General features: G+C 38.9%; 1 pseudogene; it reads right to left on the minus strand.

Moving 5' to 3' along the window:
• Window positions 1-996: 996 nt before the first annotated feature.
• LOC104674103 lies at window positions 997-3163 on the minus strand (annotated as a pseudogene).
• Between the last annotated feature and the right edge of the window lie 18885 nt (window positions 3164-22048).

A 22048-nucleotide genomic window follows, 5' to 3' on the forward strand; every position in this document is an offset into this window, starting at 1 on the left:
TGGGCTTACCCTGAACTGTGATAATAGGGAAGGAACTTTACTTTCCATATGCAACATTTTCAATTTAAAATTGCTGGAACGGTACAATTGACTGTGAAGGAGAGTTGAATACCAATGTCAGCACCATTCCCACTCATCTGAGATAGACTCCATGCCCTTCCCTAAATCACAGGGGCTGAAGCCTGGGAATGATATTTTCCAGAATTTCTTGCAGCAAGGTTTCAGATTAGATTTAATCCATGATGGGCACTAAGGTGTGATTAGAAAGTGGGCAGATGAGATCAGATGGGTTCAGGGTGATGGGGAGAGATCTGTGAAAGGATACAATGTACAGCTAGATAGGAGGAATAAGTCCTAGTGTTCTATACCACTGTAAGATGAGTATAGTAACAAAAATACATAGTTTCAAATAGCTGCAAGGAAGATTTGAGATAATGAATGTGCTAATGACCCTGATTTGGTTGCTGTACATTATACATATGGAAACATTACTGTGTACCCCATGAATATGTTCAATTAAAAGTAGTTTTACAAAATAGTCCAAAAAAAGAAGAAGAAGAGCGGAAGCAAAATCAATATTATTGCTCCTCTGGCAGTTGTGGGCAGATGCATGGGTTCTGGCCTTTGCTTGTGAGCCTCTGCAGTGACCTGCAGGTGTTAACCTCGAATGATCTGTCTCTTGCTGCTGGCAGTTGTTCTATCAGTGATTGTTCTGAGACTTCTTTTTGTATAAAAATGGCATATTCTTTATTTTGCATACTTTAATTTCAGAACAAAATGAACAAAATAAACAAAAAACCCCAGAATACATAACATCCAATTCTGCTGTCAGAGTAGGGAGGGAATGGGAACTTGATACCCTTGTTTCCTGCCTTCAACACAAGGACAGGAGGAAAAATCGAAAACAAAAACAATAGACAGCAGGAGGAACCAAGTGGGGCTGCCATGGAATCCATGGGGATACTACACAATGGTGAATTTTCCAACTATGAACTCCTAATCTACTTCTTCCACGCGAGACTCATCCTTGTCACCCTCAAGAGGGGCGATCTCATCAGGAACCACAGCACTGTGTTCCTCTGCTGCCACTTAATCTTCATTGATACCTAGACCTAGCTTGATCATGCAGTAGATGCAGTTGGAGTGGGTCTGGGGATCCTCAAGGGAAAAGCCAGAAGAGAGCAAGGCAGTTTCTAATGGCAGCACCACCAGGTCCTTGACTGCCTTGTCATTCTTGTCTGCCTCAGCCTTTTGCTGCAGCGTCTCCACAATGGGGTGGTCAGGATTGATCTCCAGGTGCTTTTTGGCCATCATATAGCCCATGGTGGAGTTGACCCAAAGTGCCTGGGCTTTCATGATCTGCTCCATATTGGCTGTCCAGCTGTAGGTGCTGGTCACAATGCAGCAGGGTGAAGACACAAGCCTACTGGAGATTGTCACCTTCTCAACCTTCTTATCTAAGATTTCTTTCATGAGCTTGCAGAGGTTCTCAAACTTTGCCTTCCTCACTTCCATTCTCTTCTTCTCTTCATCCTCAGGTAGTTCCAGACCCTCCTTGGTAACTAAGACCAGGCTCTTCCCATCAAACTCCTTGAGTTGCTGCACACGTAGCCGTCAATGAGCTCAGTCATATATACCACCTCGAAGCCCCGCTTCCACACTCGCTCCACAAAAGCTGAGTTGGCAACCTGCTCTTTGCTCTCACCAGTGATGTAATAGATGGACTTCTGTATCTTCTTCATGTGAGAAACATACTCTGACAAAGAAGTCATCTCATCTCCAGACCAGGAGCTGTGATAGCACAGCAGCTCAGACAGGCGACATTGGTTAATGGAATCCTTGTGGATCCCAAGCTTGAGATTTTTAGAGAATTTCTCATAGAATTTCTTGTAATTGTCCTTGTCTGCCACCAGCTCAGCGAAGAGCTCAAGGCACTTCTTAACAATGTTTCTGTGAATGACTTTTAAGATTTTGATCTGCTGGAGCATTTCTTGGGAGATGTTCAGGGGCAAATTCTCAGAGTCAACCACACCACAGATAAAGTTGAGACACTCTGGTATCAACTTATCACAGCTGTCCCTGATGACCACACGATGGACATAGAGTTTGATGTTGTTCTTTTTCTTCTTGTTCTCAAAAAGATCAAAGGGAGCCCAATGAGGAATGAATAACAATGCCCTGAATTCCAACTGACCTTCTACAGAAAAGTGCCTGACTGCTAAGTGGTATTCTCAGTCATTGGTGAGGCTCTTGTAGAATTCTCCATACTCCTCTTGGGTGATGTCTTCAGGGTTTCTGGTCTAAACAGGCTTGGTCTTGTTTAGTTCTTCTTGATCAATGTATTTCTCTTTGATCTTCTTAGTTTTCTTCTTCTTACCCTTACCACTGTCATCCTCCTCATCTGAACCCACATCTTTGATCTTGGGCTTTTCTTCATCATCTTTATTTTCCTCTTCTTTCTCACCTTTCTCTTCCTCTGCCTTATCATCACTAATTTCTTTCTCTCATTCCTTCTCCAGATAAAGGGTGATGTATCCCAGCCTAGCAACTGAGAGTGCTTCTTCACTACTTCTTTGACCCGCCTCTCTTCTGAGTACTCTGCCTGATCTTCTTTAAGGTGGAGGGTCACTTTGGTACCCCTGCCAATGGGTTCACCATGGTCAGCATGCACAGTGAAGGAACCTCCAGCAGAAGACTCCCAGGCATACCATCATCATTGGGCTTTGTGATCACAACCACTTTCTCTGCTACCAGGTAAGCAGAATAAAAGCCAACACCAAATTGCCCAATCATGGAGATGTCTGCACCAGCCTAAAGAGCCTCCATGAATGCTTTGGTACGAGACTTCCCAAATTATTTGTGAGATCAGTTTTGGTCGTGTCAATGCCTGTGTCTACCAAAGTCAGGGTACGTTCCTGAGTGTTGGGGATGATGTCAATTTTCAGCTCTTTCCCACTGTCCAACTTGGAAGAGTCTGTCAGGCTCTCATAGTGAATCTTGTCCAAGGCATCAGAAGCATAGAGATCAACTCCCGAAGGAAAATCTCCTTGTTGGAATAGAAGGTATTGATGATGAGAGACATGAGTTGGGCAATTTCTGCCTGAAAGGCAAAAGTCTCCACCTCCTCCTCTCCATGGTACACTTCCTCAGGCATATTGAAAAGAAAAGGCTTGCACATATTAGACAGTAAGGTGGGCTGACTGTCCAACACACAGGCAGCACAAACGCTGCACCAGAGTGACTCGAGAGCCATTCTGTGACTTTTTCAACTTCCGGGTCCTCCAAAAGCTGGGGAGAATCTGAGAGCTGGAGGGAGCTCTCTCTAGTTCTTTCCTCCTCATCTCTTCTAAGGATTTTGTTAGCATCTATTTCCCTTTTTATGTGAAATACCTGGAGTATACTTTTCTGACTGATGCTGACTACCCCTAACAAGATTTTACATAAGTAAACATGTCTATGAGTGAGACAGAATGTAAAACATTAGATGTTTCAGACAGAAGCCTGAGGAGGGCTTTGGAAAAATATAAACTGCCATAAATATTGCTTTTGATTAAGCAGCTATTTGGGGGACAGAGAGCCTATCAGCATTTCTAGGCAGTCACTGTTTCATGTGAAAGAATGTATCAACTATTAGAACGTAATTCTATATTTGGAGTGCTACAAAAACAAACAAAACAACTCAGGATACTATTTTGTTAATGGAAATTCCTGAAAACAAAGCTCAACAAAATTGTGGGAGATGGTGATACTTGAAAAACAGAAATGATTCTAGAGGATTTTAAGGAGAGAGGGCCAAGAAGGAACTTTACAATCTCCCCTGGTCTCGGGATGCTCCCCTTTTCAGGCCCGTGTGCAAATGCTATCTTGTCAGCAGGGTCCTTGCTGAACGTTGTTTGCGATAGTACTCACCTTTCCCCTACCTTCACATATGGCCCCAGCTTCCATCTCAGCTTCATGTCTCTCCATGTTATTGGTGAGTGTCTTGACTATAAGTTGTCCAGGTTCTTGGTGTTTTGAACAGAGAATTGGACAAAACGCACAGGAAAGCAAGGGGAGAATGAAGCAATGAAAGCAGATTTATTGAAAATGAAAGTAAACTCCACAGGGTAGGAGTGGGCTGATCGACAGCTCAAGGGCCCTGGTTACAGGATCTTCTGAGGTCCAAATATTCTCTAGAGATTGTCCATTGGCCACTTGATGTACACCCCATGCAAATGAAGTCGTGGCCTGAGATCAGTCTGATTGATTGTGGAAAGCAACCAATCAGAAGCTGAAGTGAAGTTACAAACTTATACCCATGCAAATGTCTAATTGCCAATTAGAGGCTAAATTGAAGTTACAAAGTTACATGCCTATGCAAATGAAGACTTGGCACACAATTAGTCTGACTGGTTGTGGAAAGCAACCAATCAGAGGGACTTTCAATTTTCCATCTGCCACACAGCAAAAGGGGAGGGAGGGAGTTGCAAAGGGAGTAGCCTCTGGTCCTTTTGTTACTTAGGCGTGAAAAGTTGGTGTTTTCCTTTCAATTTATTTCTAGGAAGTCAGTGTGAATCGGCCTTAGGTTCCCTGCCTCCAGACCCTATTCTCCTGCCTCAACAATGGTATATGGAACAATCTGATACCTTAACTATGTATTTTACTGTTTGTCTCTCCCCACTGAATTCCATGAAGTTAGACATGTTGGTCTGTTGTGTTCACTGCCATATCCTCAATAACTTAAATTGTCCTTGGCACCTAGAAGGCACTCAATAAATACTTGTCGAACAATTGAACCCCACTACCCAAGATACAACCACAGCTAATTTGTTTTCTTTCCTTCTTATATAAATGATATTTAACAGTTCTATATGGAGGGAATCTTAGATTCTTAGTTTGTTTCTATTTATATTTTTCCCCCATTCAGCCTGAAGGAGTGCCCCTCAATGGAAAAGAAAATGAAGATGCTCATTATTTTTCAAGGACTTTAGGTGTGGAGTGGATGGGTGAGTGTAGCATGGTACTTAGCACTTGTTTAGTCTTCTTGCCCTATTTCTTGCTGGGCTGTTATGCTGGTGTCTGAAAAGAGAAAGATACAATTAAAACTGAAGTAAAATTATGCGTCGCTGAAATGCCTGAAAGATGTTGCTTACTGAGACAAAGCCATACAGATAGTAGATATTTCTTCTACCTTAGGAGGCAGCAATCTGCCTTCTTCAGGCTGGGGTTAGGCACAGGGGCCTGAGTATGAGCCAGGAGATCCATCACCTGGAGCAGGAAGTGGCAGAGGGTGTCACCTGAGCGGGTCCAGCAGGGGAAGACAGCATGACAGGCTCTGTCCCACAGCCAAGAGGACTTGGTTTCCAAACAACAGCCTGTATGTTTTCAGGCACACAGGAGACACTCCGTGGAGACTTTCAGAAGGGGTTGAGAGGAATTTAGGAGGCAGGGGCTCCCACAGAGCCTGACAGTCCTGTATTCTCACTATTATTGTAGACTCTATTGTGCTGTCAGGCTCGGGTGGCTTGAGAAGCCACAGATGATACCTTTGCTGCTGCTGCTGCTCCTACTGCAGTGGTTGGAGATACTGTTACCATGTCCCTTCCCCCACCTGGTGTCACCCCCGTTCTCCCACAAATATGGTACTATGGCACCTTTTAATATGGCTGCTGAAGAGAATGTATTATGCTAATTAGATACTTGGTTCTCTTTAAGGTCTTTGTCAAAGTGGTATTATTGGGCTCTAATTTGCCAGTAAACACAAATCCTAATTGGAGGTCTGAAATCTTATGGCAACACGTGTTGTCCAAACAATCCAGATGACTGAGAACAGCCCTGTCTGATAGGACTTTCTGCACTGAGGGGTGCAGCAGCCACCAGCCACATGTGGCTATTGAGCCCTTGAATTGTGGCCAATGGGATAGAACTGGAATTTAAATTTTATTTATTAATCATTTTAAATAATATGAATTTAAAATGTTAGTATCCACATGTGGTAGTGCAAATCTAGAATATACATTTATGTTTTAAAGACTATAATCTAAATGAAAACACAAAATTTAAATGCAATTGTAATTCTTGGAGGACAGTAGTCTAGGCGACATCTGGCTTAAGACCTTCTGTACCTTTGTTCTCATGACCATTGATGATTTTGATGGCTGATCCTTGATATTTAGAAAAGGGTTGCTTTTGTCTTATCCCAGTAAAAGGATAAGCTTATTTGCAAATTAAGAAAATGACCACAAGGTAATCCCAGCACTTTGGGAGGCCAAAGTGGGCGGGTCACTTGAGGCCAGGAGTTCAAGCCCAGCCTGGGCAACATGGAGAAACCCTGTCTCTACAAAAAATACAAAAAATAGCCAGGCGTGGTGTGGTCCTATGGTCCCAGCTACTTGAGAGGCTGAAGTGGGAGGATTACTTGAGCCGGGGTGGTGGAGGTTGCAGTGAGCTGTGATTGTGCCACTGCACTCTAGCCTGGGCAACAGAGAAAGACCCTGTCTCAAAAAAAAGAGAAAGTGACCACAGGATAAAGACATTGTTATTAGTCGAGGTTCTCCAGAGAAACAACCAATGGGACACACACACACACACACACACACACACACACACACACACACACAGATTTATTATGAGATTGGCTTACATGATTAGGAAGACTGAGAAGTCCCATATCTGCTATCTGCATGCCTGGGTCCAAAGGCCTGAAAACCAGAGAAGTCAATAGTGTAGGTTTTAGTCCAAGGGCAGGAGAAGACCCACATCTAAACTTAGACACACAGGAAGCAAAAGGGGCAAATTCCTCTTTTTTCTGCCTTTTTGTTATTAACACATTGGATGATACCAGCCCACACTGGGGAGGGCAATCTACTTTATTGATCCACCAATTTAAATGCCAGCCTCATTCAGAAACCCCCTCACAGGCACACCCAGAAGTAAAGTTTAATCTTGGCACCCCATGATGCAGTCAAGTTGACAGGGAATTAACTTTCATACCATTCATCCAGTGTATCAGCAAGAGATGGATTCTCTGGATGTGCTGAACCACTTTCTAAACCTCAAAGACTGATGACCAGAGCCGGGATTGTGATGCATTCCAGAAGGAGATGCTCCATGAGGGCCCACAACTGGCTGGTCACCCTCTGAAGTCACCTTGACTTCACTGCCTATAATGTTTTTAAAAAATCAGGCCGGGTGCTGTGGCTTACGCCTGTAATCCCAGCACTTTGGGAAGCCGAGGCGGTGGATCACGAGGACAGGAGATCGAGACCATCCTGGCTAACACAGTGGAACCCTGTCTCTACTAAAAATACAAAAAATTAGCCGGGCATGGTGGTGGGTGCCTGTAAGTGGGGAGGCTGAGGTAGGAGAATGATGTGAACCCAGGAGGCGGAGCTGCAGTGAGCCAAGATCGCACCACTGCACTCCAACCTGGGCGACAGAGAGAGACTCCGTCTCAAAAAAAAAAAAAAAAAAAAAAAAAAAAATCAGTGATAATCACCGTACCTAAGAAGACAATTACTGCATATTGAATTGTCACTGTAGACCAGGTGTTTCGCTATGTGTCATTTTATTTTTCATTTAATTCAAGTTTGCAGTAAGCAGTAATTTTACCCTTATTTTATACATGGATCAACTGAACCATGCTGCTCTGGTCTCATAGCTAGAGTGAAGCACTTGGCCTTGAACTTGGGACTTTGGTTCCTAAAGACAAGATTCTTCTTCTGTGCCACCTAGTCACCAAAGATACCCTGAAGGTAGCTTGAGGAAGTCAGGAGATGTAGTTTTATGCACTTGCATTAAGATGAACCAGCTCTTCTAAAGCAACAAAGTATAAACTACCATAGTTCCCCTAAAGCATACACCCACTTAGGTTTTTGGCTTCCATTTTATAGAGCATATGTTTAAAATGAGATCTTCTGCACAGTCCTCTTGTGAGCACTTTCATTGTCTTTGAGAGATTTATCAAAAGATATTCATTTCTACCAGGCTCTTCTCTACAAAGAAACTATTTGTTGTTCACAGAGGCCCTCCAGTTGCAGGACTGGGGAACAACCACAGCATTTTCTGGATAGTCTGAGTGAGCAGAAGTGAGTCCTTTGGGCACACAGGTTACATTTGGTCTTGGACTTTGCTCAAGTGTCAGAATGCCAGAGCAATGATGCTGCCTTTCGCAGCTGTACAATAAAAGAGTCACAAACCAGAAATTTTATATGACTAGAGGTAAGGTAACAGAGTGGTTGACGTTTTCCCAGCAGTCCTGGCCCCAGGAATTGTGGGTGGGTTATTGACAATAAGCAGAGAATGCTGCTGAGAGGAGCCATTTCCAGAGCATCTGACGTGATGTTTTCGTTTTGAAGACATGGTCAAGTCACCTTAGTGTTCAGTCTGGGGAGAAGCCTGATATGGTTTGGCTGTGTCCCCACCCAAATCTCATCTTGAATCTCATCCATAATTCCCATGTGTTACGGGAGGGACTTGGTGGGAGATAATTGAATCATGGAGGCGGTTTCCCCCATATTGTTCTCATGGTAGTGAATAAGTCCCACGAGATCCGATGGTTTTATAAGAGGTTTCCTCTTTCACTTGGCTCTCATTTCTCTCTTTGCTGGCTGCCATGTAAGACTTGCCTTTGCTCTTCCTTCCTCTTCTGCCATGATTGTGAGGCCTCCCCAGCCATGTGGAACTGTGAGTAAATTAAACCTCTTTCCTTTATAAATTCCCACGTTTCAGGTATGTCTTTATCAGCAGTGTGAAAAAGGACTAGAATAATACAAAGCCCTTCTGAGCTGTGCCGTGTGTGATCACGTTCCTTTGAGCTTTCTCTGAACAGATTCTGGATAATGGTCTCAGAAGTGCTTCTGACTCAGATTTTACTCAGCAACCATTTGGATCTGAGAGGAGCTTTCTTTATTTTCAAAAGAGTCCTTTCTGGCAGAGTGGGTTGTGGTGGAGAGAGTGTGGATTTTGGAGTTGGGCAAATCTGGTGTCCATCCTGTCAATATCCTTGCTTAGCCCTGTGACTTTGGGGAAGTCATTCTCCCCCCAGCTTTATTGAGGTGTAACTGACACATAAAAATTGTATATATTCAAGGTGTACAATGTAGTGACTTCATATATGTATACATTGTAAAATAATTATCAGGGTCAAGCTAATTAACACATATATCACCATTTTTTGTGTATGTTATGATAATGCTTAAGATCTACTCTTCTAGCAAATTATAAGTGTACAATACAACATTATTAAGTAGAGTCATGCTGTACATTATAGTTATGCTGTTCATTAGATCCTCAGAACTTACTCATCTTCTTTCTGCAAGTAGGAAAGTCATTTCTGAATGGACAACTGTAGTAGAGCCTTCTGGTGTTACCATATCTAGGTATTAGACCATGGGGGGAAACAAAAACTGAGAAGCCATGTGGCACCTGGGAAACTCCACTGTACCCTTGTGAGAAGATGAGAGTGAAAAAGGCAAATAACATGTCAGAAAGAGTTTTGACCCTGCAGACTCTGAAAGGATCTTCAGCACCCTGAGGAGTCCCCAGATCACACTGAGAACCACTGTTGTAATATTTCAAATCTGTATTTTAAACACAAATCTGTATTTAATTTAAATAATTTAATTTAAATACAAATCTGTATTTTAAATACAGGTGTCCTCTCTGTCTGCAACACTCTTCCTCAGACAGTTTCATCTCTCACTCCCTTAGCACCTTTGCATAAGAAAGGGTCTTTGCTACCTTTCTTAGTAAAGTTTATCCTGACCACCCCATTCAAGTTGCAGTCACTGCCCCCCTACCATCACTACTCAAATTGTTCCTTATTCTGCTCTATTTTTTCCACAGCACTTATCATCTTCTAATAGTATATTGTTTATTTATTTATTTACTGTAATATTATATAATTTACTTATTTACTGTCGATTCCCGTTAGAACATGAGTTTCATGATGGATTATTTTGTTCATAGATCTATTCCCAGCAACTGTAACCATATCTGGCATGTAGTAGGTGCCCAACAAATATTTCTGGGAAGGAAAGAAGGAATGAAGAGAAAAAATTCCATGAGATTAGATATGTTTAAAAAATATTTTACTTTTATTGATGAATAATTATATATATTTATTAAGTACAATGTGACACTGTGATATATGTATACATTGTAAAATGTTTAAATCAAGCTAATCTACATACCTATCACTTTATCTACTTACCATCTTTTTATAGTGACAACATTTAAAATCTACTCTTTTAGTAACTTTTAAGTGTGAATACATTATTATTAACTATAGTTGACATGCTGTGCAGTAGATCATGAAAACTTATTCCTCTAGGCACTTTTATTTTATTTTACTTTAAGTTCTGGGATACATGTACAGAACGTGCAGGTTTGTTACATAGGTATACATGTGCCATGGTGGTTTGCTGCACCTTTCAACCCATCATCTAGGTTTTAAGCCCCACATGCATTAGGTATTTGCCCTAATGCTCTCCCTCCCCCTGACCCCCACTCTCTGACAGGCCCCGGTGTGAGATGTCCCCTCCCTGTGTCCATGTGTTCTCATTGTTTAACTCCCACTATAAGTGAGAACAAGCAGTGTTTGGTTTTCTGTTCTTGTGGTAGTTTGCTGAGAATGATGGTTTCTAGCTTCATTCTTGTCCCTCCAAAGGACACAAACTCATTCTTTTATATGGCTGCATACTATTCCATGGTATATATGAGGCACTTTGTTTTATTTGGTGCTGTTATCTCCATTGGCTAGAACAATTCTGTGAACATATTGGTGAATGAATGAACAAAGTGAAAATCCAGTCTTTTTAGGTTGTCAGATCCCATACTTAAAACCTCTAGACCTTAGAGATGATTCAGAAAGTTTTTACTGGGCCATGTTTTACTAGTGGTGAGATGAAAAACAAGAGTTTCTGCATGCTTTTAAGTCTCATTTTACTTACTCATTTATTATCAAAGGAAGCATAAATTGAATGAGGATGAAAAACCAACAGATGCACCTGGCCTGTAGGTAGCCTGGAACCCAGCAATGTTAGTTCCCTTTCTTTTTCTTAATTTTTAAAAATTATTCATTTTTAATTTTTATATTTTCTATTTTTTTGAGACAGAGTCTTGCTCTGTCACCCAGGCTGGAGTGCAGTGGCGTGATCTCGGCTCACTGCAACCTCCGCCTCCCGGGTTCAAGCGATTCTCCTTCAACCTCCCAAGTAGCTGGGACTTCAGGTGAGTATCACCATGCCCGACTAATTTTTGTATTTTTAGTAGAGACAGAGTTTCACTGTATTGGCCAGACTGGTCTTGAACTCCTAGCCTCAAGTGATCTGCCCACCTTGGAACTTCAGGTGAGTACCACCACGCCCAGCTAATTTTGGTATTTTTAGTAGAGACAGAGTTTCACCATGTTGGCCAGGCTGGTCTTGAACTCCTGGCCTCAAGTGATCTGCCCGCCTTGGGCTCCCAAAGTGCTGGGATTACATCTGTGAGCCACCGCACCTGGCCCAGTTCCCTTTCTTTTTCTTCTCATTTTCCTATTTGTTTTTTGGTGATCTTAGTGCTAAGAGGGCCTGCATTCCAAGGTGTTCAGGCTTTCTTAGAAGTGAATGCCTTTGAAAGCTGATCAGCAGGGCAAGTTGAGTCTTGAGTATAAATCCTGTTGCTAAAAGCCCATTAAAGTTGGCCTGAGAACTGTGGCATGAGGTGCCTTAAAAGAGCAAAAGGCCTGCCACTTCCAATCAAACCTGATTTTCTCTTTGACCTCTCTCACAGTTCACTTCTCGGCACTTCCCTAGGGCATGTGTGTCAGAAGCCAGTGGCAGCCAAGCAGTGAGTGTTAGGAGTGAAGTCTTATCAGTTGTTAGCAATTGCCATGCAAATGTACAAGGTTGGCATTGTCATTTCCACATATGTTAGGTGCTAGAAACAAGGGCTCTTTGAAAAAGAGCTCTTTAAATGCCAATGTCTAAATTAGACACTAACTTTAATGGTCCTTAGACTTTTTTATGTTTATCATAAAAAAGCAAAAACTGAGGAAATTCATCGCCACTAGACCAGTCTTGCAGAAAGAAACCCTACATTCAGAGATGAAAGGGTGATAACTACCATTATGAAAATACACACAAGTATAAAACTTACTAGTAGGGAAAGTATATACATGAGAAAGAAGAAGGAATAAAATCTTATCACCATAGAAAACTACCTAACCACACAGAGAAAATATAAAAGACCAAGAAAGAAACAAGAGATATACAAACAACCAGAAGACAACTAACTAACTGAAAGGAGTAAGTCCTCACCAATTAATAATAACCTTGAAAATAAATAGATTAAATTCCTTAATTAAAGGTTACAGACTAGATGAATAGATTAAAAATACCCAACTATATACTGCCTGCAAGAAACTCACTTCACCTGTAAAGACACTGAAAGAACATACTGAAAGAGAAGGGATGATAAAAGATATTTCATGAAAATGAATACCAAAAATGAGCAGAAGTAGTTATACTTAGATGAAATATACTTTAAGACAAAAATTGTAAAAACATACAAAAAGGTCATTATATAATGCTAAGGGGGTCAATTAAATAAGAAGATATAACAATTGTAAATATATATGCACCCAACGTAAGAGCACCTTGATATGTAAAGCAAATGTTATCAGATCTAAAGGGAGAGATAGACTCTAATATGATAATAGTTGGGGATTTCAACACCCCACTCTCAGAATTGAGCAAATTATCTAAACAGAAATCCAACAAAGAAACGTCAGGTTTAAATTGCACAGTAGACCAAATAAACCTAACAGACATCTACAGAACATTTCATCCTCTGGTTGCAGAATACATATTCTTCTTATCAGCACATGGGACATTCTCCAGAATAGACTGTAAGTCAGCCTACAAAACAAGTCTCAACAAATTGTTTAAAAATTGAAGTCATATCAAGTGTTTTTTCTGACAAATATGAAATAAAGCTAGAAATCAATAACAAGCAGAACTTTGGAAATTGTACCAAAACATGGAAATTAATGGCCAGTGGGTGAAGGAAGAAATTCACAGAAAGGGATTAAAAAATTGCTTGAAATAAATGAAAATAGAAACACAACATATCAGAACTTATGGGATAGAGCAAAAATAGTATTAAGAGGGAAGTATATAGCAATACATGCCTACATTAATTAAGAAAGCTTTCAAATAAAAAACCTAATAATGGATCTCAAGGAATGAGAAATGGAAGAATAATCCAAACCCTGAATTCGTAAAGAAACAGTAATGATCAGAGCAAAAGTAAAGAAAATAGAGACTAAAACTCCAGAAGATCAAGAAAATAAAAGGTTTGTTTTCTGAAAAGATTAAAACATTGACAATACATTTTCTAGATTAATTAAAAAGACAGACAATCCAAGTAAATAAAATCAGAAACAAAGACATTACAACTGATATCACATAAATACAAAGAATAATTAGAGATTATTATGAACAATTATATACCAATGACTTGTGAAACTAGAGAAAACTGATACATTCCTGGACGTATACAAACTACCAGCATCGAACCAGGAAGAAATAAAAAATTTGAACAGACCAGTGAGTAACAAGATTGAATCTAAAATAAAAAGTCTCCTGAAAAAGAAAAGCTCAGGACAGAAGGGCTTCATTGCTGAATTCTACGAAACTTAAAAAATAAAACAAAACAAAACAACGACAACAAAAAACTTTTCTCAGACTTAAAAAAAAATGAATGAAGGAAATTATTCCTAATTTGTTCTACGAGGCCAGCATTACCTTGATATCAAAACCAGGCTAAGACACAATGTAAAAATAAAACTACAGGCTGATATGTATGATAAACATAGATGCAAAAATCCTCAAGAAAATGCTAGCAAACCAAATCTAACAGCACATCAGAAAGATTATATGCCATGATAAAATGGGATTTTTCCCAGGAATGCAAGGAGATTTCAACATATGCAAATCAATAAACATGATACATCACATCAATAGAATAAAAACCAAAAACCATATGATCATCTCAATAGACATAGAAGAAACATTTGATAAAATTTGACAATTATTTGTGATAAAAATCCTCCAAATTTAGGTATAGGGGAAATGTAGCACAACACAATAAAGGCCACATATGACAAACCTACAGCCAACATCATGCTGAACAGGGAAAAGTTGGAAGCTTTCTCTCTAACAACTGGAACAAGGCAAAGATGCCCACATCAACACTTTTATTCAAGATAGTATTGGAAGTGTTAGCCAGAGCCATAGGACATGGAAAGAAATAAAGGGCATCCAAGTTGAAAAAGAAGAAGTTAAATTGTTCTTTTTTGCAGATGACATCATCTTATATTTAGAAAAACCTAAGACTTCAACAAAAAACTTGTTCAACTGATAAAAAATTCAATAAAGTTGCAGGATATGAAATCAACATAAAATAATCAGTAGCATATCTATACACCAATAATGATCTAGCTGAAAAAGCAATTAAGAAAGCAATCCCATTTACAATACTACAAAAAATTCTAGTAATAAATTTAACCAAGGAGGTGAAATATTTCTATAATGAAAACTAAAAAACGCTGGTGAAACAAATTGAAGAGGACACACCCACAAGCAAATGGAAAGATATCCCATACTTATGAATTGGAAGAATTAATAATGTGAAAATGAGCACTATACAGATTCAATGTAATCCTATTAAAATATTGATAACATTGTTCACAGATATAGAAAAGAAATCTTAAAATGTATATGGAAACACAAAAGACTTTGTGTAGCCAAAGTAATCCTGAGCAACAAGAACAAGGCTGGAGGCATCACACTACCTGACTTAAAAATGTGCTATTCTACAAAGCTATAGTAACCCAAACAGCAGAGTACTGGCATTCAAAAAGATACATAGACCAATGGAACAGAATAGAGGACACAGAAATAAGTCCATATATTTACAGCCACTTGATTTTTGACAAATTCACCAAGAACGTACATTAGGGATAGGCCAGTCTCTTCAATAAATGGTACTGGGAGAATTGGACATCCCAGAAGAATAAAAATAGACTCTTATCTTTCACCATAAGCAAAAATCAACTCAAAATGGATTAAAGGCTTAAACTGAAGACCTGAAACTGTGAAACTATTAGAAGAAAACATAGGAGAAATGCTTTAAGACATTGGTCTGGGCAAAGATTTTTATGGATGAGACATCAAAAGTGCAGACAACAAAAGTAAAAAATAGACAAATGGAATTATATCAAATGAAAACCTGCACAGCAAAAGAAACAAGCAACAGAGTGAAGAAATAACCTGCAGAATGGGAGAAAATACTCACAAACTATGACAAAATATTAATATCAAGAATACATAAGGAACTCAACTCCACAACAAAAAATCAAAAATCTGATTAAAAAGGCAAATGAACTGAATAGATATTTATCAAAAGAAGATATACAAATGGCCAATGGGTTTATATAAATGGTCAACATCACTCATTGTCAAGAAAATATAAATCATAACCACAATGAGATATCATCTCATCCCAGTTGGCATAGCTATTATTAAAAAGACAAAAAATATCAAATGCTGACAAAGATGTGACAAAAAGGAAACTCATATACATTGTTGGTAGGAATGGAAATTCATACAGCCACTATGAAAAACAGTATGGAGATTCCTCAAAAAACTGCAAATACATTACCATGTGATCCGGTAATGTCGTTAGGGGTATGTGTCTAAAGGAAAGGAAATCAGTGTGGCAACAAAATATCTGCAATCCCATATTTATTGTATCTCCTTTGCAGGACTATGAAACTACTAGAAGAAAACGTAAGAGAAATACTTCAGGACATTGGTATGGGCAAAAATTTTTATAAATAAAATCTTGAAAGTACAGATAACAAAAGCAAAAAATAGACAAACTGTATTACATCAAACAAACACCTCTGCACAACAGAAGATACCATCAACAGAGTGAATAAATAACCTGCAGAATGGGAGAAGATATGTACAAACTATGCAAAGTTTGTGCATGTGCATTGTAGCATGTGGATTGTGCATGTGGATTGTAGCACAATAGCCAAGATATAGATTCAGCGTAAGTGTCCATCAACAGATGAGTAGGTAAAGAAAATGTGACACATACACACACACACGCACACACACACATACACACAATGAAATGCTTTTCAGCCATAAAAACAATGAAATAATGTCATTCACAGCAATATAAGAAATTCTGGAGGACATTAGGTTAAGTGAAATAAGCAAGGCACAGAACAGCAAGTACCACACAATCTCACTTATACATGGAAGTTAAAACAAACTGATCTTGTAGAGAGTAGTATAGTGGTTACCAGATCCTGGGAAGGGTAGAGGAGTGAGCAGGATGGCAAGAGTTTCATTAATGAATACAAAATTACAGCTAAATGGGAGGGATAGTTCTAGTGTTCTAAGGACCTTGGAGTGACTATAGTTAACAATATAATGTATTGTGTATTTTTACATAGGTAGAAGAGTGTATTTTTAATATTCCCAATGCAGAGAAATGATAAATGTTTGAGGTGATAGATATGCCAATTATTCTGATTTGACCATTACCCATTGTATACATATGTCAAAATATCACACTGTACCCCATAAATATGCATAATAACTATGCGTAAATTAAAAATAATTTTTAAAATATGAGAAGGAACAGAAACAAGGAGTGAATGCCAAGGGTAAAGGACTAGCATTTTTAACTCTGCCATATTTATATGAAGGTTACATATACTTTGCTCCAATCTGATGATCTTCACAACCTTTATCTATGGTTCATTTACTTATTCAGCAAATATTTCTTGAGCATCTACTATGTGTCAGGTGCTATTGTAAGCAGGTGAGAAATATCAGTGAGTAAAACAAAAAACATTCTTACCTCCTGTATGCTTTCATTCTAGTGTGTGTTGACACTGTGGGGGAATACATACAGCAAACAATAAGCATAACGAATAAATAAATTATGTCATATTTCAAGGTAATGCTGTGGGAAAAAAGTAGGGTGGGTTAAGGGGATCAAGAGTCCTTTTGGTAGAAGGGGGAGTGGGTTGCATTTTAACATGGTCATCAGGCCAGGTCTGGTGGCCCACACCTGTAATCCCAGCACTTTGGGAGGCTGAGGTGGGTGCTTTACCTGAGGTCAGGAGTTTGAGACCAGCCTGACCAACATGGTGAAACCCTGTTTCTATTAAAAGTACAAAACTTAGCTGGGCATGGTGGCGGGCGCCTATAATCCCAGCTACTCAGGAGGCTGAGGCATGAGAATTGCTTAAACCTGGGAGGCCGATGGAGGTTGCAGTGAGCTGAGATCACGCCACTGCACTCTAGCCTGAGTGACAGAGCGAGACTCCACCTCAAAAAAAAATAAATAAATAAATACATAAAATAAACATGGTCATCAAGGTAGAACTTATAGAGAAGATGACTTTTAGCAACGATTTATAAGAGATAAAGGAGGAAATGATTTGAGTACCTGAGTAAAGACCATTCCAGGCAGAGGGAACAGCCAGGCCAATGCCGGGAAGAGGGAGAGTGATGGTCATCTTCAAGCAACATCAAGGAGACTGATGTCGTTGGAGTGCAGTGAACAAGAGGGAGTGTCTAAGATGTAGTCAGATAAATGAAAGGATGGGTGGACAGCACTGAAGTGGGGCAGATCATTAGGGATTTTGAGATCACTAGAAAGTATTTTTTACTTGAAGTGAAATTGAGAGCCATTGAAAAGTTATGAGCAGAAGAGTGACGTGATCTGACCTATGAAATTTTGGAGGCATATTTTACCTATAGTAAAATGCACAGGTCTTCAGAGTATGATCTGACATATTTTGAAAAATGTGAAATCTATGAGATCATTATCTAAGTCAAGATATAGAGCATTTCCCTCACTCTAAATTTCTCTCATTACCCTTCCTATGGTCTGAATATTTGTGTCACCCTAAAATTCATATGTGGAGACCTAATCACCCAATTAGGAATAATAGGTTTGGCCTTTAGGAGGTGATTAGGTCATGGGGGCAAAGTTCTGTTGTAAAGGATTTGTACTTTGCAGAAGAGGCTAGCGAGAGCTTATTCACCCTTTCTGCCTTTCGAGGACGCAGGAATTGCTATTTATGAAGAATGGACCCTCATCAGACACTCACTCTGCTGGTACCTTAATCTCCCCAGTCTCTAGAACAGTAAGCAATAAATTTTTGTTATTTATAAATACCCAGTCTAAGATTTTTTTTTATACCAGCAGGAATGGACTAAGACAATCCTTTATTGTTTTGATTATTTCATTATGTGTATTATTTCCTTCTATTTTCTTTGTGTTTAATTTGCTCTTCTTTTCTAGCTTCTAGAAGTGGTGGTTTAGATTAGGGTTGACAAACGTTTTTTATAAAGGTCAGATGGTAAATATTTTAGGCTTTTGGGATCATATACTCTGTTGCAACTGCTCAACTCTGCCATTGTAGTGCAAAGCTGTCAGAGACACTGTGTAATCAACTGAGTATGGCAGTGTTCCAATAAAACCATTAAGAAAAATAGGCAGCAGACTGAATTTTATTTGGAGGCCATAGTTTGCTGACCTCTGGATTACATCATTGTTTTCTGAATCTTCCTTCTTTTTTATTTTGGCCATTGCATTTTTTTAGTTCTAAATTTCCATGTAGTTTTTCTATTTCCTTATTTATCTGCTGAGATTCTCATTTTTTTTCAGGAAAGTTTGTAATTGTTCATTGAAGCACATTCATAATGGCTGATTTAAAATCTTGGTCACATAATTTTATCATCAGTATTCATTTTGATGTGAGTATCTGTTGTTTGTCTTTGCTCATTCAAGTTGAGATGTTCCTGGTGCTTGAAACAGGGATTTCCTAGTGAAAGTTGGACATCTTAAGTGTTATATCATGACAGTCTGGATCTTAATTAAATCAGTTCTAGTTAAACTCTTCTGACACCACTCTGGTGGGAGAGGCGGCAATCTACCTTCTTCTCTCCACCATTCAGAGTTTTCTCTCTCTTTTTTTTTTAATATAATATCCAGGGGTTTGGCTGTGTTTAGTGGGAGAAATAGGGAAGAAGACATATGCTGCATCTTAAGAGAATGCATTTAACGTATCCATTTGTTTATTTATTTTGAATTAAAATTTTAAATCTTTTTTAAGTTCAGGGGTACATGTGCAGGTTTGTTATACAGGCAAACTTGTGTCATGGGGGTTTGTTGTACAGATTACTTCGTCACCCAGGTATTATGTCTAGTACCCATTAGCTATTTTTCCTGATCCTCTCCCTCCTCCCGCCTTCCACACTCTGAAAGGCCCCAGCGTGTGTTGCTCCCCTCTGTGTCCATGTGTTCTCATCATTTTACTCCCACTTAAAAGTAAGAACATATAGTATTTGGTTTTCTCTTCCTCCATTAGTTTTTTTTTTTTTTTTTTTTTTTTTAATTATACTTTAAGTTCTAGGGTACATGTGCACAACGTGCAGGTTTGTTACATATATATACTTGTGCCATGTTGGTGTGCTGCACCCATTAACTTGTCATTTACATTAGGTATATCTCCTAATGCTATCCGCGCCCCCTCAACAATAGGAGCTGGTGTGTGATGATCCCCTTCCTGTGTCCAAGTGATCTCATTGTTCAATTCCCACCTATGAATGAGAACATTTGGTTTTCTGTTCTTGTGATAGTTTGCTGAGAATGATGGTTTCCAGCTGCATCCATGTCCCTACAAAGGACACGAACTCATGCTTTTTTATGGCTGCATAGTATTCCATGCTGTATATGTGCCACATTTTCTTAATCCAGTCTGTCACTAATGGACATTTGGGTTGATTCCAAGTCTTTGCTATTGTGAATAGTGTCAATAATGGCTTCCAGCTCCATCCATGTCCCTGAAAAGGACATGATTTCATTCTCCTTTATAGCTGCATAGTACTCCATGGTATATATGTACCACATTTTCTTTATCCAATCTGTCACTGATGGACATTTAGGATGATTCCATGCCTTTGCTATTGTGAATAGTGCTGCAGTAAACGTACATGTGTGTGTATCATTATAATAGAACAATTTATATTCCTTTGGGTATATACCCAGTGATGGGATTGCTGGGTGGAATAGCATTTCTCTTTTTAGGTCTTTGAGGAATTGTCACACTGTCTTCCACAAAGGTTGAAGTAATTTCCACTCCCACCAACAGTGTATAAGTGATTCTTTTTTTCTGCAACCTCACTAGCATCTGGGTTTTTTTTTTTTTTTTTTTACTTTTAATAATAGCCATTCTGACTGGTGTGAGATGGTATTTCATCGCAGTTTTGATTTGCATTTCTAATGATCAGTGATACTGAGCTTTTCTTCATATGCTTGTTAGCCGTATGTGTCTTCTTTTGAAAAATGTGTGTTCATGTCCTTTGCCCCTTTTTAATGGAGTTGTTTGTTTGTTTTTTCTTGTAAATTTAAGTTCCTTATAGATGCTGGATATTAGACCTTTGTCAGATGCATAGTTTGCAAACATTCTCTCTCCCATTCTGTAGGTGGCCTGCTCACTCTGTTGATAGTTTCCTTTGCTATGCAGAAGCTCTTTAATTAGATCCCCTTTGTCAATTTTTGCTTTTGTTGCAATTGCTTTTGGCATCTTTGTCATGAAATCTTTGCCAATTCCTATGCCCTGAATGGTATTGCCTAGATTGACTTTCAGGAGTTTTATAGTTTTGGGTTTTACATTTAAGTCTTTAATCCATCTTGAGTTAATTTTTGTATATGGTGTAAGGAAGGGGTCCAGTTTCAATCTTCTGCATATCGCTAGTCCATTATCCCAGCATCATTTATTGAATAGGAAATTCTTTCCTCATTACTTATTTTTGACAGATTTGTTGAAGATCAGATAGCTGTAGGTGTGCGGCCTTATTTCTGAGTTCTTTATTCTGTTCCATTGGTCTAAGTGTCTGTTTTTGTACCAGTACCATGCTGTTTTTGGTTACTATAGCCCTGTAGTATAGTTTGAAGTCAGCTAGCATGAGGCCTTCAGCTTTGTTCTTTTTGCTTGGGATTGCCTTGGCTATTTGGGCTCTTTTTTGGATCCATATTAATTTTAAAATAGTTTTTTTCTAGTTCTGTGAAGACTTTCAATGGCAGTTTAATAGGAATAGAAATGAATCTATAAATTACTTTGGGTAGTATGGCCATTTTTATTATATTGATTCTTCTTATCCATGGACATGGGATGTTTTTCTATTTGTTTGTGTCATCTGTGATTTCTTTGAGCAGTATTTGTAGTTCTCCTTGTAGAGGTCTGTCACCTCCCTAGTCAGCTCTATTCCTAGGTATTTTATTTTATTTTATTTTTGTGGCAATTGTGAATAGGATAGTGTGCTTGATTTGGCTCTCGGCTTGACTGTTGATGTATAGGAATGCTAGTGATTTTTTCACATTGATTTTTGCATTCTGAGACTTTTTAAAAGTTGTTTATCAGCTTAAGAAGATTTTGGGCTAAGACTATGGGATTTTCTAGATATAGGATCACGTCATCTGAAAACAGGGATAGTTTGTCTTCTTCTCTTCCTAATTTAGATATCCTTTATTTCTTTCTCTTGCCTGATTTTCCTGGCTAGGACTTCCAATTCTATTTTGAATAGAAGTGGTGAAAGAGGGCATCATTGTTTTGTGCCAGTTTTCAAGAGGAGTGCTTCCAGCTTTTGCCCATTAAGTATGATGTTGGCTGTGGGTTTGTCATAGATGGCTCTTATTATTTTGAGGTATGTTCCTTCAATACCTAGTTTATTGAGTTTTTTTTTTTTTTTTTTTTTTAACACGAAGGGGTGTTGAATTTTATTGAAAGGCTTTTCTGGATCTATTGAGATGAAAATGTGGTTTCTGTCTTTAGTTATGTGTATGTGATGAATCACATTTATTGAGTTAGGTATGTTGAATCAACCTTGCATCCTAGGGATAAAGCTGAGTTGTTTTTGGTGCATCAGCTTTATTATGTGCTGCTGGATTTGGTTCACTAATATTTTGTGGAGGATTTTTGCATCAA

The sequence above is a fragment of the Rhinopithecus roxellana genome, chromosome 2 (assembly GCF_007565055.1).
Source record: "Rhinopithecus roxellana isolate Shanxi Qingling chromosome 2, ASM756505v1, whole genome shotgun sequence".
NCBI lineage: Eukaryota > Metazoa > Chordata > Mammalia > Primates > Cercopithecidae > Rhinopithecus > Rhinopithecus roxellana.